The sequence below is a fragment of the Patella vulgata genome, chromosome 3, assembly GCF_932274485.2.
Source record: "Patella vulgata chromosome 3, xgPatVulg1.2, whole genome shotgun sequence".
Classification (NCBI taxonomy): Eukaryota; Metazoa; Mollusca; class Gastropoda; family Patellidae; genus Patella; species Patella vulgata.
Window position 1 is genome coordinate 22308595 of NC_065881.2, and position 18356 is coordinate 22326950.

The 18356-nt window shown below is 32.5% G+C and overlaps 1 protein-coding gene across 6 annotated transcripts in view; it reads right to left on the minus strand.

Moving 5' to 3' along the window:
* LOC126816648 (alpha-1,6-mannosyl-glycoprotein 2-beta-N-acetylglucosaminyltransferase) overlaps positions 1-18356 on the minus strand; it is a 59623-nt gene that overhangs the window by 23114 nt on the left and 18153 nt on the right. Inside the window, exon 2 of one of the 6 annotated variants that reach the window (XM_050543353.2) lies at positions 14534-14720. The exons of 1 other annotated variant lie outside the window; for it this stretch is intronic. The gene's annotated coding sequence lies outside the window, so the exon portion shown is untranslated. Of the gene's footprint in view, positions 1-515; positions 666-8295; positions 8351-8856; positions 8961-14000; positions 14098-14533; positions 14721-18356 lie in introns of those variants that run through there. 4 more of the 6 variants (XM_050543354.2, XM_050543356.2, XM_050543355.2 and 1 more) reach the window with 4 other exon arrangements.

The following is an 18356-nucleotide window of genomic DNA, read 5'->3' on the forward strand; positions in this document are numbered from 1 at the left end:
TAGGTGTATGTGTAGTTTCATCTTATCTTATTTTAATATTTGTACATACATGTAAAGAAAAGATAAACATTTAGTTCATTGTAGATAAAACAACATTTTTATAATACTTATATGAATATTTATATCACTACTGAAACGAATTAGTAGAGAAAATATGCACACAGACGAAAGACAATTTTGCTTGAACTCATAAACTCTTGATAAATTTGTCAAATTCAGTTTTACCGCTACATTCACTTCCCATCCCATGCTCTAAGTTATCTCTTCTAATAATAAACATAAGAGATAACACTTTCTTTTTGTTCAACAATTTGAATGATTTTTTTTTAGTTTTTAATATTAGGAAGTGAATATATAAATACAATTTTTAATAAATGAATACTGAGTGTCTGATTTGTGGTTTCAGAACATGTACAAGCAAACTTGTAGCACTCCATGTGGTACAGACAGTAGGATGATTGGTGGTCAACTTGTTATCTGATCGGTTATTAAATGTCAATACAATAATTTCCTACATTATTAGGAGAACACTTCATATATCCTGATGGAATAAAATATTCAGGCTATCTTCAGTCACATCGGCCATAACAGTGGTCCTGTAATATCCAAGTCAACAAACTACTATCATCAGCCAACTGGCAAACACTGTAGGCTCTATTAAACAACACAACAAAGGTGTGAATACCTAAAGCATGAGATCAGAGTTTGAACATGCAATGACAGGGAGTAACAAACACTAGTCTGTTGTAGTTGTACAATGTTGATGTTCTCACTTCCTTCATAATCACAGTCAACTACTTCTAAATGTTCAAATATATATCAGTTAAACATGCATTATGCAAGAGCTAAATCTGATTATTGCAAGTCTTAATTTAGGCTTCAGATGTTATAGAAATTATAAATTAGATCTTTATTTAAACAACAAGACCAAAATCAACTCTGTAGACCCACGGATGGCTCGGCTACAACTCGGATTTAAATAGGATTTCACTAATTGATTAAATCAAATAAGGGGTAACCTGATGAAAATACGTCAGTTAGATCGAGGCTAAATGATAGAGTGTACCTAGCGAGGCCGCTGTAAAGCGTTTCCGTATGCCATTGAAAACTTTACTTGATAATCGAGATATGTAGGTGGAGTTAACGCCTGTCAATCAAACGATCGGCGAAGGTGAAGACACGTTTCGCTACCATTTCTAGGCAAATATTACAACAATGATAGTTATGTTCAGAATAAAGTAATTTGACTGAATTTTTCAATATATTCTTCTTTCATCATCTACTTTTGAACTGTTATAGCAAGAATGGCCAACTCTCTATAAAAATCTCCCATAATGTATCTTTAATCTACACTGATGCAGAAACAAGAAGACATAAAATTGCACTAGTGTACTAAAAGTATAGGATATAACAACACTATAATACGAATGGCGCTTTAATGTCTTATTAACTAATATACTTCAGTTATAAAGTAATATATAAGATTATTTATTGCTATGGTCATGTATTCAATGGAAAGAGACACAAATCTAGAAATAAGGCACTTGGTGCCTGTCATTTTGTCAAGTGAAAATCAGTCTATTATATGTATCAGTGACAGTATTTTATTATTTATTATTATTGGTCAGGTACAACTAAAGCGCCCATAAGTTTTTTTCTGGAAGCAATAGGCTTCCAATCCTATGAAAATAAGAATTAAAGGGCCATAACTCTGACAACAATTATCGCAAACTTAGTCTTGTGAACATTCATAAGGAATTGAGGACGAAGTATTGGGGCCCGCAGGGTTCAATTTAAGCGGTATCGCAAAAGGCGATTCAAATCGCGGTAAAAGCGATAGAATTATTTTATTCATTAGCCAAAAATTGCTTTCAAACTTGTGAAGTGCGATTCATTATATATTTTGGATGAAAATATTTCATTTGGATAAAAGTATCACGACTAATTTCATTAATAAATCGGTAAATCGGAGAAAACAATACCGTAGACTGGATAACCTACTCTAAATGACGTCAGGCAATAAATGCAGCGGTAGTGTATGTTTAGCTTGTGGATTAGAGCCGAAACTATGCAATATTTTCTCAATAATGGAATTTAACGGTATAATAATTAATGTTTTGGAATTTGAGAAATACGGCAATAAATCAAAGTAATGATGAGCGATTTACATAGGCGGTAGGCCGAGGATTGTATCTGATTATAAGAGTTGATTTTAAGCTGTCGCTTTGTTTGGGTTTAAGATAACAATAAGAGGTCGCATGATCAACGTTTAATTTGGCTAGAGCAATCTTAGACATTAAAGAAAAGCTTACTCATTTTAACGCTCAACGCCATCATTAGGGATGCCCGTCTATTTTTAGTAACACTACGTCAAAACATGTCTGCCCACACTACCTGTCTCTATATGCAAGTCAGAAAAGAGTGAAGTAGTGCCCAGCTCCAGGAAATATATTTGGAGCAAATTGGCCAGAGCACTGTGCCGACAGGGAAACGCCATAAAACAACATTCATTCATTCAATTAATATAAAACTAACTAAGACACGTTATTTAATTGTTAATGTTAATTGTTTATTTGTTAAGTGTTACATGTACATGTAAATGAATAATAAAACAAGACTAAAGATTATAATATTGTTTATTTATCAGAATTGCAAATTTTTGTGATGTATGGTTTACTGCTCCTCAAATCTGAGCAAATGCTATTCAAATTTTGAATTGATTAGCCAAAATGTAAATGTGTCACAAAAATTTGCTACTCATTTGTTTTAGACTAAATTGAACCCTGGGAGGGGGAACTACAACATATGACCACATTTCAACCTGGGCGTATCAAAACAAGCCAACAGTGAGGCTGATGTCCCCCGCCGAAATAGGAAAATAATTAGAGGACACATATAAAAATCAAATTCCGTATCGCTCTGCTTACCCTGAGCAGAAAATGCTCATTATCAAACTTAGTCAAGGTATTACTGTAATGAAACTATACACCAAGTTTCATCAATCTCACTTAATTAGAACTAAAGTTATCATGTCCCAAAGCATCAACCAATCAAATTGCTTATCTCTGCTTACCCTAAGCGGAAAATGCTCATCTTCGAACTCCATCAAGGCATTGACCTAATCAACACATACACCAAGTTTGAACATTCTAGCTCAATTAGGAAGAGAGTTATCGTGCCCCAAAGTATCAACCAATCAAATTGCTTATCTCTGCTTACCCTAAGCGGAAAATGCTCATCTTCGAACTCCATCAAGGCATTGACCTAATAAACACATACACCAAGTTTGAACATTCTAGCTCAATTAGGAAGAGAGTTATTGTGTCCCAAAAAGTGTGACGGACAGACAGACGGACGAACAGACAGACGGACAGACAGACAGACAGACGGACGAACCCATTTTAATAGTCCCCTGCTTTCTTCGAAAGGCGGGGGACAAAAAGAAACAATGAAAAATCATCACTGATCCCTACATTCAATATACTGTATACTAGTGTAGTATTAAATCTACAAAAAATGAAAATGTATACAAATGTAGTTATTGCTCATAAAAATAAAAACTGAATGAAATGAAAGATGCGTACTTTGAGTTAAACCTCATCTAATAAAAAGCAGCATACATACAGGCCTAAAAATGTCAGGCAGCTTCAGTCTGATTTTCACAATATTCAAACTAAACCATCATTACGGTGTAACGGTGATATCTGAACGTTTTTTAATATCGGATAAAAATTTTGACCTCTAGACGGTCCACAAGCTAAAAATGTGATCTTTCGTACAATCAGGGGCCATAATCCAGGACGTTACGGTCTGATGTGCGCGAATATCGAGGGGAAACAAGATCGTTGGGGTTTGTCAGGCAGTTTCGTTCTGATTTTCACAGAATTCAACTGTCATTAGGGTGTAACAATGACATGCGTGAATATCGAAAGGAATCAACATCTTTGCAGTAAGTTTCATTAAAATTGGATCAAAATTGTGACCTCTAGTGGGTCCACAACCATGATATTACATACTTTAAAGGAGTTAAATCACTAATATTTGTGACCTAGAAATTAACCCAAATTGGTCGAAAAGCATATAATAATGTAATCTGATTGTATATAATTTCAAATCAGTTATGTCCAGCGAAATACAGCACATGTCTCAACCTTATAGCAGTTTCTAGCGTCTGGTTATTCCAGTGTATTAAGCAGGCTCTCCTGTTGAATATGTCTAGCCTCGTTCTTTCTGGTCACTTGTTGCAAATGACGCTAAAATGTTTATTTTGTCTTAAATATTGGATATCAGAAGCCTGCCTTTTCCTGGTAAGATTACAACATCAATGTTGATTTGAATTGACAAAAAATTCGTATTTTCAACGTGTAAGATTTTGGATGATATTGAGTTAGAGACTTAGCTACTTTAACATTATTTGCGCAGCACAAGAAGAGGCCATTTTGTGTGGCAGTTTCGGTTCAATTTTCACGCAATTCGACTCAAGCATCATTACGGTGTAACGGTGATGTATTAATTAAAACGTTTTTTAAAATTCAATACAAATTGTGGTCCACAAGCTAAAAATGCGATTTTCCGAATATTCTGGGGCCATAATCCAAGAAGTTACGTTCGAAAGGAACCAAGATCTTTGTGATATAAACATAAATTTAATGTTTCATCAAAAACAGCTGAAAATTGTGACTTCTAGAGGGTCCACAACATTGACATATACACCATATTTTTTAACACTATGGTTAAAGTTTCATCAAAATTGGATGAAAATTATGACATCTAGTGTATCCACAAGCTAAAAACGTGATTTTTCATAAAATCAGCCTAGGGGACATAATCCCTGAAGTTACAGTCCGATACATGCCGATATCGAAAGGAACCAAAATCTTTGGGATACATACCTATATTTTTGTCCAGCAGTTTTGGTCCGAGTTTCATGTCAATATCGGATAAAAATGTGACCTGTGTAAAGATAGATTGCCAGGCAACGAAACATATGCACACAGCGTATGGGGAGTCAACAAGGGTTGGACATTGCATATTTTTTTCTTTTGTCAGAAATGAAAATATTTACAATACACTAAAATCTGATTACAAGAGTAACAACCCATTTGGCTTCTAGTTCTGCCCTATTCTAACCTTTAACACACAAAACATTGAATTTCCATAATAATTGGAAATCGTTGAAAATTGACATGACCTTAAACACTGTGTATAAATTTAAAGTCAATCAGTTATTAGCTTTAGAATCTAGAGCTTCTACAAGATTTTTCAAAGAGTTCAAGGGATATAACTTTGGCAGTAATTATCGGAAAGGGTTGAAAATAAATATGATTCTTTGTCTCATGACCTTAGACACTGTGTATAAATCTAAAGTCATTTATCTATTAACTTCAGTCTCTATAGCGCTGGTTGTGGACGCGGGCCGGCAGTACACGATGACAATGTACAACCACATTTCAATGTGGGCGTATAAAAAGTCACATCTGTACTGACAAATGCTGAATTTGTGCCAGACATTGAGACGGGTGCCGTTGTTTTAGGCTTCAGAATAATAAAACATATAGGTAAATGCATATGGATTGAATTTACAGGTTGAATTTGTGAACTTTAGGACAGTAACTTTTATGATGAATCACTTCCATATTTCATCATGAACTGTCTTATTAATATTTGGGGAGTTAACCTACTTGAAAATTACAGTTTATAGTGTCATAAATAGGGAGTGCTGTAAATTGGTCTGGGTACCTATTTACGGCAAATATACAAATTTAAAGACCGTAGAATTGTAAAATGAATAGACCTACACAACTTCTAAATATAAATAAACAAAAAACCAATACTTCTTTCTTTAAACTAATTTGGGATGATAGGGTCTACTACGGCACACAAAAATAAACTATGTCGTGGCAGACATGGTTTGCGTCGGCTTTTAACATGGCATTGCAGTTTGCCGTGGTAAATTTCTAACGCCGAGTCTGTGTACAGAAAATGACGAAGGGGCTTAAACACGACTGGGTGGCTATCTTCGATTTTTTCTTTGTGCTAGGCGGCAAAAAATAGTGCCGGTTGCAAGCGCCCGGTGTGGCTACATCCCTGATAAACCTAAAAACATCTATTATAAACTGTCATATCATAAACCTAAATATATCTATTACAATTTAGACCATAAACTATAATTTACTTAGGTTGCATCAAAATGCTCAATTTCTCTTATAGGAAAAGCTAACAAAAACACTGAGAACATATACAGTTGGATTTTTATCAGGCTCTAGTTACCGTACTTCACTTCTGATTACTAGTGCATAAAAGGGGCTCTTGTCTTTACAAATGATGTCCTCCACTAAAAACATTTTATTCAACCTTCAGGTACTCTAAATACATTCACTGTAGCACAATCAAATTCTTTGAATAGCAACAGCAATCTTCAATTGAAATTATTGAATAGATTGAATATATTCGTTTTCTCCAATCAATTCATACAATTTTAATGCATGTTACTCATGTTAGGAATTAGAATTGCTTGTATCTCAGTTTTATTTTCAAATGATATCGGTTTTCTAAAAGGAAATAATAGGATTCCCGATTATAGTGTTCTTAATTGAATTAAAGAAAAAGAATTCTAAAGAATTTTACTAAAACTTGTTCCTACTTGTGTATATATTATGGGAACGAGAAAAAGAAATTATTTACTTTCAGCTTTTCTCAATATGCTCACATACAATAACCTCTATTTGCTTAAAGGAATTGTCATCTGAAATAAAGTCCTTTCTCTAAAATTTTCTTATTTGGCAAATAAAAATCAAATTCTTTGAATAACCATCTTTAAAATAAAAGTCAGTTTTTCTTTACATGATATTTATTTTTTCTGTTTTAATGCAGAACTTTCACCAACAATCGAGTAAACAGGCATCACAATTGTCTAAAAATATGATTTCTCCGATCAATATTGAATCGATTAATAAAATGGACTAAGTGCAATTCCTCTCAAAATTAATTTATTTGAAAATTAAATTCAAAGACAGGAATCTAAATATCTGATACCTGGTACAATCATGTCCACATGAATTAATAACTTCCAGAAAATCATTACTATATAACTATCTCAACATTGAATTTTATTTCCCTGTTCTTTTAGTACTTGATATACCAGTACATAAAGATAAAGGTTTTTAATTGTGCTTCAATCAGGTATTTTAATTAAAATTAAATACATGTATTAGTATCGATCACCATTTAATATTATATATATATAGGCCTACATGTTTTATTTGTTATTTAATTCTAATAAACTATTTTTTTTTTAAGTTATTCTATTTACCCCACTTTCCACTTGTTTCCTGTTTACTTTTGCCATTTTTAAGGTGTCATTCGTACCTAAATTCGAGAGTAAGGTATTCCTCATGACTACTTCAAAACTGCTAAAATATTGCACAACTCACAAATATAATGTTTTAATACAAATTGTGCATAGAATTAATTTGAACATTCGTCCCAATCTGTTTGTGTGGTCAACAAATCTGAAAAAACTATTTTGATCTTATTATGCCTTTTTGGTTATATGTATACGACAAGGATCATGAATAATTTTAAGCCATGCGATATTCTATAGTATGGTAAATTTATGTCTCAAATTCTAACTTCCATTCAAAAAACAATAGTCCCAATCAATAAATCAATCAGCAACTGATATTATATTTATAAATGTAAGATAAAAAAGTTTTATGTTTCAAATTTGGACATTTCAATAATTGATCATATAACACACGACACTTGCACTTCTCATTTTTTATATTTTATTTGGTATTATTCTACATGTAGTTTAAAATAATTACTGGTATTCAAGCCTCAAAATAACCATTCATTTCCGTCATGCATTTTGGGATCAATATCTAATTTTTCACTGAATTAAAAGAAGGTCCAATATTTAAATGTGGGGATGGGATTGGATTCAAAATCCTTCAAATGAAAAATGAGTGGTTATAAAATATTAGGTACTGGTATATATAAGTGTTCTGATGAAATATGAAGATCTTGTGTTACATCTAACACTAGTTAAGATGAAACATATAAAGTTACAGTCAAGATATAACTGATACTGAGTGTAATCCTGTGTGGACATACCAAAACTGAAATTAAAATAAGTACATAAACTGACCTCTTATAAATCTTTAATTGTATAGAACTAGTAACATCACTTATTAAATATAACATACCAGATGAACCCAATTCAATAATTTATTTTGACCTAAATAGAATTACATAAAATAATAGTATGGTTAATAATGAATAACATCTACCTACCAGTATATTTCACTGATGTAAAGACAACAAATTTTAGCTAGGTGAAGCAGATAACCGAAGTACAATAACCAATGAAGACCTAAATGCACACTATTCCAAAGTTTTGCAATGACATGACTTAAAACTTGACAACTATAATGGGGCAGTGACACTTGTCAATCACACTACTAATAATAGGTAAAAAATATATTGAAATGATTATTATAAATAACATAATTAGACCACATATATGCTGATAATAAATTATTTCAAAATTTGAGGCCAGTCTGCTGAACTATCCATCAACATTTATGACTCACATAAAAATTCCCAACACTGTTCAGTTTCAAAGACATCACATCCACAGACCACAGATGAGTTCAGTGATGAAGCCATAGACACAGACATTGCAAACAATAAACAAATAAGTACTGTCAAGTGCCGAGTAGGCCTGAGTGGATGCATGGGAATTAAAACATGATGTTAAAATGTGAGGTCAAAAAGAAAAACAAAAGTGTCAACACCACTTTAATATAACTCTCTAACATGTTCCTGTGAACATATCCTTACAGAAATACTTACATATACTGTACATGAGCACAATGAAGTCGAAAAGCTTATTATCCTATGTGACATTTGTTCTAAGGTTTAATTAGAGTTGAGAAATATAAACATCTAGTTGGTCTAAGCATACTATCATGCCCTGATGTAAACTATACACCAAGTAAATGTAACATAATATGATTAAAGAAGATATGAAGAGGTTGACTTACTATTTGATATCTTAATTACTAGGTAGTAATGAATGTAACCACAATTACTAGTCCCTCCAAGGTGATTATGCTTACTCTTATTCTGTGGCAACATACAGCTAATATTTATAATGTATAAATTGATTTTTTTTATATACTGTAAGCAGACATTGAAGTAAATTGTATTAAGTAAATAATAAACTAGGTAGAATATAGTTAGAAATGCCGAGAAGTATTTAGATTGGATTAACAATAGCTAAAGTCAGAACAAGGTCCGTTGACTTTGCCGTATGACTACGACGAGTGCTATTAATAGTATTATTTTCTAGCAGTCGACATCGTAGGACGACTGTTACATTCTAAGATTTTCAAACATCAAATACAAAATGACAACGGGCAAGTTTTGTTATAAAGAGGAATATAATCAGACACAACTCTATGTAATGGGGACATCTCCGAATAGCCGTACCGTTAAATTCGAACCGTTTAACCGTCCAGTTCTAACCGTTTACGGCTATCTGACTAGTCGTAGGAGCACTACTAGATACAACCGCACAACTAAGCATTTAATAAATTAAATGTAGACCAAATTCAGACACAAATCTCCTACCGTATAAACTTTATCTTTTATATTTATTGCATAGCTCTAATGGTTATTATCTAACTAATCCTTTCTACATGTACAATGTACACCCTTATCTATAATCTTTATAAATTTAGCATTATCTATCATTTTAATCATCTATTTCATGTAATTTAAGTCACTTGAGGCAACATTTTGATAATCTTTTATTGTGTAACTTATGGAACTTTAAAACTATTGGAGATTAGGAGATTATATTAGTGTCTTAAAAACCATCTGATAATAATTACGACTAAAATTGTACAGTATTATAAGAATTATAACTTTAGTACCGGCATTCATTTTATCATGAACTACACACATTGTGTTGTTCATTCCATTTTCGTTGTTTTAATGTTGTTGCTAAAATAAATCATATCCTCATTTTAAGGAAGTAACCATGTAGTTGACAACAGATTTTAGTAGAATTGGCAGGGATCGAATTTGACGGACGCAAACACGCAAAATGCGTGTTGATTTTGTAGACTGCATGTTACAAAATATGTAACACGAAAAAAAATGCGTGCAACATTTTTTCGATATTTGTTACTGAATAACATGATTGTAAAATAAAAACAATACACACATATCATAATTGACCTTTTTTAGTGTTCGACCATCTGCCCTTTCATTATTGTTGTTATATTCCATCAAACAAATTCCGACATTGGTGAAAAATGTACGTTTTATTGGCGAATGGCTTTCACGCGGCACAGTTTTTAATCTTTCTGGATGATAATTAACATAAATATTGAAAAAATGTTTTGCTTTTGATGTTATTTACGATATTTTATTGCTTAATAATGAATAAATACTGTTATAAACTCTTGAGTATTCATTCCACAAGTTTGCAAATGGCACAATACTAGATCTTTGTACGATCTGAGAAATATCTTTCTCTAGGGTTAGGGTTCGGGTTAGGTTTATAAATTACATGTCAAACGTACAAATTGAAGCTGTAACAACGGTGGATTGTGGCAAAAACTATTCTGAAGGGTTAGGGTTAGAAATCTGGGTATAAACATGGAAAGATATTTTCCAGATCGGTCAAGATCCAGTATCGTGCTTGCAAATGCCGATAAGGAGCTTTGTTTACGTCATGTGACTTCTCGCTCACTTTTCCACCCGTTAGCATTATCCCTGTTTCTGTTCAATTTCTATACATCTTGACAAATTGTTTATACCAATACTTTGATTTTCCAAAGGAATCATTGATTTTCAGATTGAAATAGATTTTAATAATGCAGAAAAATAAATAATGCCAACATTGCCAACTATATTTGGAGAGTTCCGGTACACTGATTATCATTCAGGGTCGGACGTGTATGCATATAGGTCCGTGATCCGAAAAATCGCTATTTGACTAAATCAATGGACACTTTTTGACATAGTACTTATGTTTTATAGTTTAATTTACTATCCTTGTATTATATAATGCCCCTTGAATTTCTTCAGAATCCTAGTTTTGCTTGTACATTTGAAATCAACAAGCAAAATTTTGCTTGTATTTTCAAATAAAGTTCTATCCCTGAGAATTGGTGTCATTTTTGATTGTCAATATTATTCATGGAATCCCAAATTAATAATATCTGTAAAAATGGTTATTTTAATATATATGTAATATCAGTAAAATTAAGAAATATCTGTCTATTGATGCTACCAAAACCTTAATTAATTTTCTTTTTACATCTCATATAGATTGTTTTAACTTGTTACTCTATGGGTTAAACATCTTGATAAGCTCAAAAAACCTAAAACTCCACTGCTAGACTAATATCAGGCACTTCCTATTGTGACCACATTACACCTGTCCTCAATAAATTACATTGGTTACCAGTATACAGAAATAGAATAGAATATGAGATTTTGCTTTTAACTTTTTAATGTATACATAATATATGTCCTTCTTATTTGTCAAATATTTTACAATTTTATAAACCTAGTTGTTATTTACTTTCTGTTTCTGATGAATATCTTCTTGTTCAGAAAAAAGCTTATTTGGAATCTCACAGTGAAAAAGCTTTTTCAGTCACCTCTCCCAAACTCGGAAATAAACTTCCATACACTATGTGTACATTGTAGTTTTCAGTCCCTATCCCATTTTAAACATTTGCTTAAGAGACTCATCTTTTCAAAAGCACTTTTAGCTAATCAGAAAACTTTGGAGATCGCTACTATTATCTATTTATTATTATTATTACAACATATTTATAGTGCAACCTTGCATATAACATGTCCAGGGGCACTTTACAAAGTGACAATATAATCATAAATAAACAACAAGATTATGGACATGTTAACGATTATATTCAGTTAAAAGCCTGATTAAATAAATGTGTTTTAAGTTGTTTTTTTAAAAGAATACAGAGATGTACAACATCTTAAACTAAATGGTAGATTATACCATAAAACAGGTGCTTGATAACTAAAAGAGCGCTGACCATATAGTTGAACAGTTTTGGGCTTTAAAAGTAGTTTATCTGATGTACTAATGTTCGGCCAGGTGTATAATGTTCTAAAAGATCTGAGAGGTAAACAGGAGCTAAATTATTTAAACATTTAAAAGTAAGTAATAAAATCTTAAAATCAATACGATATATTAACAGGTAACCAGTGTAAATTATATAAAACAGGAGTTATGTGATCGCATTTCTTAGTTAAAGTAACAAGTCTAGCTGCAGTATTCTGTACTTTTTGTAATTTCTCTCTAAGCTTTAAAGGTAAACCAACTAAAAGTGAATTAAAGTTATCTAATCGAGAAGTGACCAAAGAATTAAAAAGTGACTTAGTGGCCTCTAGAGTTACAAATTTTACCTATATTTCTGATATTTTAATAGCACAATTTACAAATATTATTTACCTGAGATCCCATAAGCATAAAATTTTTAAAGATTGTGCCAATATTACGAGCAGAATAAGATGGAAATATATCACAATTACCAATTACAACAGAGGGGTTATCATGTGCAAATTTACATAATTGATGCCTTGAGCCTAATAACAAATATTCGGTTTTATCATCATTCAAACTTAGTCATGGTAATGGTATTATGAATCTATGCCCGGAGTTTCATCACTCTCACTTAATTATAACTAAAGTTATCGTGCCCCAAAGCATCAACCAATCAGTTTGCTTATCTCTGCTTACCGTAAGCAGAAAATGTTTATCAACGATCTCCATCAAGGCATTGACCTATTGAACACCTACACCAAGTTTAAACATTCTACCTCAATTAGAAGGAGAGTTATTGTGTTCCAAAGTCTCGACCAATCATATTGCTTATCGCTCTGCTTACCCTGAGCAGAAAATGCTCTTTATCGAACTTAGTCAAGGTATTAATGTTATAAAATTACACACCAAATTTCATCACTCTCACTGACTTATTAGAACTAATGTTATTGTGTCCCAAAGCATCAAGCAATCAAATTGCTTATCCCTGCTACCCTAAGTAGAAAATGCTCATCCTCGAACTCCATCAAGGCACTGACCTAATAAACACCTACACCAAGTTGAACGTTCTAGCTCAATTAGAAGGAGAGTCTCTCAGCCAATCAAATAGTTTATCGCTCTGCTTACCCCGAGCAGAAAATGCTCATTATTGAACTTAGTCAAGGTATTGATGTAATTAAACTATACACCATTTTCATCACTCTCACTTAATTAGAACTTAAGTTATCGTGTCCTGAAGCATCAACCAATCAAATTGCTTATCTCTGCTTACCCTAAGCAGAAAAAGCTCAGTCTTCGACCTCCATCAAGGCATTGACCTAATAAATACCTACACCAAGTTTGAACATTCTAACTCAATTAGAAGAAGAGTTATGCCTATGGTGTCCCAAAAAGTGTGACAAACAGACGGACGGACAGACAGATTCTCTGGTTCCAACACCAGAGTGGTCTGAGAAGAAACTCAGAATTTTTAAGCCCAGTTCCCACTTGTCAGGCTGACAACTTAAGTATTGCATAAAATTTCAAATAGGATGGAAAACTGAAGACCAACCATCTTTAATTTCAACTTCTGGAGTGCCAATGTTCAAATGTATTGGATGAAATGTGATTGATGATTTTTCATCTAAACTTGATTAGGCAATAAAACATTTGTTCCTGAACTTTTTTTCATTTGACTTTTTCATTAGAGATATTTCACATATTATTTTGGCTGTCATTCTACAATAAAAGGCTGATTTAAAGACATGATTGGTATAATATATAGCCCTAACGTGTAGAATATTTGCTAAAAAAAATATGATCACTTATCTTTTTCTAGTCATTTATATAATTATTAATTAGGTGTAGTTCATGAATTAAATATCCTAAAATACTATCCAACATAATACATTTAAGTAAATACCTTGTCATAAACCTGCCAATAACAATTTTCCACTGATATACAATATTTACACCTGTCAAAAAGTCCTTTAATGTATACTGTACATATATAATACACAACCTCACACTAAATGTAAATATAATGATCATATATATACCACCCGGTTATTTAAACTTCAAACTTTAACAATGATTGAAGCTATATAAAGAAAATCAATTGATGTCGTCAATATGACTAGGAGTAAAACTAGTGGTCGTCAGATGGTATATTGATTTGGTGACCATGATTGGAGGCAACATTTCCTGTAGACTAATTACACGCAGCCAAGTTACAAACCCCATGTATATCCTATAATAAAACTGTAGACAACACATGGTTCAAGCTTCTAGGTTTATTCTTTATTCACCCAGTTTATTGTGGGCAATCTTTTGAAGATCAATTCTCACGAACAACAATTATGCCAAGATTTCAAGTGACCAATACCACGTCAAAATATGGGTATGCTAAAGAACAACAAACAGTAATAAAAGGTGTTCTAAAAAGAGTAAGCATACCTTGCCTTAACACCTTTCTTTACTTAAAAGATCAGGTATGGCACTGGACTCTTAGCTTAATTGTCTTGGATTTGAATCGCGGCATTTGCTGAGAAGAAAGTTGTGGTTTTTAAAGTCTTGTTCGCACTTGTTAGTGGTTGCATCTGTAGAACCGTCAAGCAATATATTGCCTCGCTGCTCAGACGGGCTGAAATAACAGTTAAACAGGCATTATGTGAGGGCTAAATCAGCAGGTCTTTCTTTCAGCCTTAAATGTTATACAAACTATTAGACATTTATTAACATGTCTATAATCAACTCTCGATGCCATCGGATGGCTCTGATTTTAAGTAGATTATAACAGTTAAACCATGTAATGATTAAATCTTAAAATGGAGAAGTGAAACAAAGACTCGAATGACCAGTACAATGGTTACAATCAATGCACACATCTTGTCAAAACTACAACCATTGATAACTTCACTCAAAATAAAGTATAATCTTTGAGAGAAATAAAGTAATTTGAATGAAATTTTCAATATATTTATTTTGCATTTGGAATATTATAGTGTGAATGGCTGGCTCTTTATCTACAAATGTTACACAATACCCCTTTAACAGTTAAGGTAACCTACTGTGTTAAAAACATGAATGTTAAGACTCTAAAATTGCTACAAATATTCTTTATTTTAGTGACAGTTCTCTACTTACAATTTATATAATGTGGACTTCAATAACAAAACTGGATCTTAAACCTACTGAAGCTAATAATTTCATTTATATTCTAAATTACAACTATAACATGTATACAAACAATAAAGAATATTTAATTATAAACCGGAAATCACTAAGACACGTAAACAAAAGATTAACCAATTATAAACAGATTAACATGTCAAGCTACTTGACTAATCAATGTCCATTGAAAGGTAATTAAATACAGCCTTGACTTTTAAATAACAATATTAAATTTTAATATTGATATAGGTCATTGCTGTATATAATTTAAATAAGTTTATAGAGAATAACGAGGTCTTTTGAATGTGAATCAGATTTGTGGTATGTGCATTTCTTGAAGACAAATACAATATTTCATCATGCTTTGTTTGACAAGTTTGTAACGATAATAACCTATATTATTATTGATTCCTTAATCATTATTAAACACCGCCCTGATCCACATCGAGCCAGCTATAATTACCTTGCCTTTGTATATATTACCAAAAATACGAACATTATGTAATCTCAGGTTGTTGTTGAGTTGTATGTTACTTCATAATGTCAAGGAAGTATTTGTCTGCTCAATGGTCCAATACTTGTATCGGAAAAGAGGTGATAAAATGGCTTGGCTGTGCATTATCATACAAATAAGATAAAAATATTTTATTAGCCTTTATGGTTGATAAAATAAAGCAGGTCTAGTGCAAATAATACATGCACTGCCATAGTATTAATATTCAGCTGCCTGAAAAGATCTTCTGGGTAGCAAAAAGGATGTAGCATGAATTGTCAATGTGTCATACAAATGGTGTGAAAAAGCAGTTAACCCAAAAGTTTGTGTATGACCAGATAAAATACAAATATAAACATTTCTTTTTTATCAAGGAATTTGATTATATTCTAATAACTAATTCAAGAGAAATTATGTTTTTGAATGCATCAGCATTTGATCCTGATTCTACTAGTGTCCTGTATCATTTATTACCTAATTTCTTGATCCACATGAATTGTTTAATTATGAACAGATCCAATTGCTAATTTGCATATTCCTTTTGGGTGTCTGAATAACAGCAGCATTCAAAAGATTTGGTGTAATATTCTGTATCAAGGGGTTTTCATAGATAGATTGAAATCCTCTTAAAGGACAATATTGGTGTCAGCCATTATCACTAATGTGATAGAACTGGTTAACAACATTTTAAATATAATTTTAACACACAGATCATTTTTACGGTAGATACGCAACAGAGATTTGGAGAAACTTTGGACAACTTTTGGTCTTCAAAGGAATTATCAGTGAGCAGAAATTTGACTGTATCTGTTATTGCTCAATACTTCAGTCTGTTATATAGCAGGATAACTCTTGTTTTCCATTTTTTGTGTCACATTTGTTTCTTCAAATTTTAGTATGCATCTATTGTAGCAAAGATCTCTGGGTTAAAATTATATTTGTAATGTGTTTAACCAGTTCTTTCACATATGTGATAATGGCTGACACCAATATTGTCCTTTAAGACCCATGGGCCATTCAGAAGCTTATATTGAAACAAGTTGGGGTTTTTTTTGTTTTTTTTTAAAAAAACCACTAGGGATTTTAAGAGAGGGTAGTGTAGCGTTCACATGTAAATAAGCCAAACTAGTTTAATTATTTTGACCAAGTCGGTTAAAGGTTAGTAGAGTTAATTATGCATGGGCACATGTCCTCATTTTGCTAAGAATATATCACATGTAACTTACAAGGCTTGCCCAATGCTAGACAGAATACGCAGTGTTAAGTTGACCTGTTTGATGGCCCACTTTTTAAACTGGTTTATTCACTCCAATTTTGTGTTTAACTGATTTAAAGACAGGTAAAATATAAGAGGATGTTGAAACTGGGCAGGTCAAATTTCTGAAAGACTGACAACCCAAAATGACAATCATTCTTATCTGTGTTTTGATGTTCTTTATATTGCTTTATTGAAAGGGCAAAATGTCAGACAGGCCTTAAGGCCTAATTGTCCATCCTTCATAAATAAAGATATTATTATCATTATCGCAATGGAGCAGTTCTGTATACAAAGGTCATTGAATTCAGCTTTGATTTGAGCAGTATTGATACAGAATACATTCTCCTGTGTGTAATTTGCTGATCAAACTAACATACTGGTACTGAATATTACATAGCTTGTAATCAACTCTAATCCATACAGACAATGGTAGGCACTAGGCAGGAAATTACATTCAATCAATCGTGCAATCCGAATCCATGAATTAGACATAACCACATCTTCAGATCTGTCTGAATACCCGATTCTGAGTGAAGACTAAAATTAAGCGCCTTATATAAGTGTAATAAAGCGAGTGATTATTGTATTCCCTTGAGAAATTTAATTCTTATTATCTCTTTATCCCATCTTTAAACTCTTCAAGTATTAAAGCCAACTGAATATCGTAGATGGAATCATTGTCTACAGTCCATATTTAATTTGTTTTATGTCTCATCTCTCGACATGAATACAGATCCCTACACTGGATTTAACCCAGTGGCTGGAGGATCAAAGTGGAGTCGAGGGAGATAAGCAACTGACTGAATCAAGTGGCATACAACAACCTACAACTATAAGGTTACATGTTAATCAATGAAACAATCCGTAAGGTATAATCACAGGTACATGGAAAGACCATGAACTCCATTAGCGCAGAGGAGGGGGTTGAGCGTGCTTTAGATCATAATGTATGTCATTAAGTCAAGGGGCGTGGTTTCGATCCCATACTACTAGTACATGGCAAGGAGTAGCATTGTCACATACAAATGCCTAACTTTGTGAGCTTTTGCTGGGTTTTTCAGTTTCCTCCTCTACTAAGGCCCCTATGCAAGCCATTTATCAAACTGTATGATGTTATTCCTGAACTGACCTGCTTTGTGTTGAGTGGACCATAAAATCTATTTCTACATGTATCTATCCCATTAGTGCAGAAATAGGACATGTGCACTCATGCATAATTATCAAGTGCTGACATCTCAATACATGTATGTCAAGACCAAAATGTAGACATTAGTGACTGACTTTACTGTAAGGTATGTTTTTATTCCTCTTCTATTAATCAGTACCAAGCATCCAACATTATCAATACACTATTC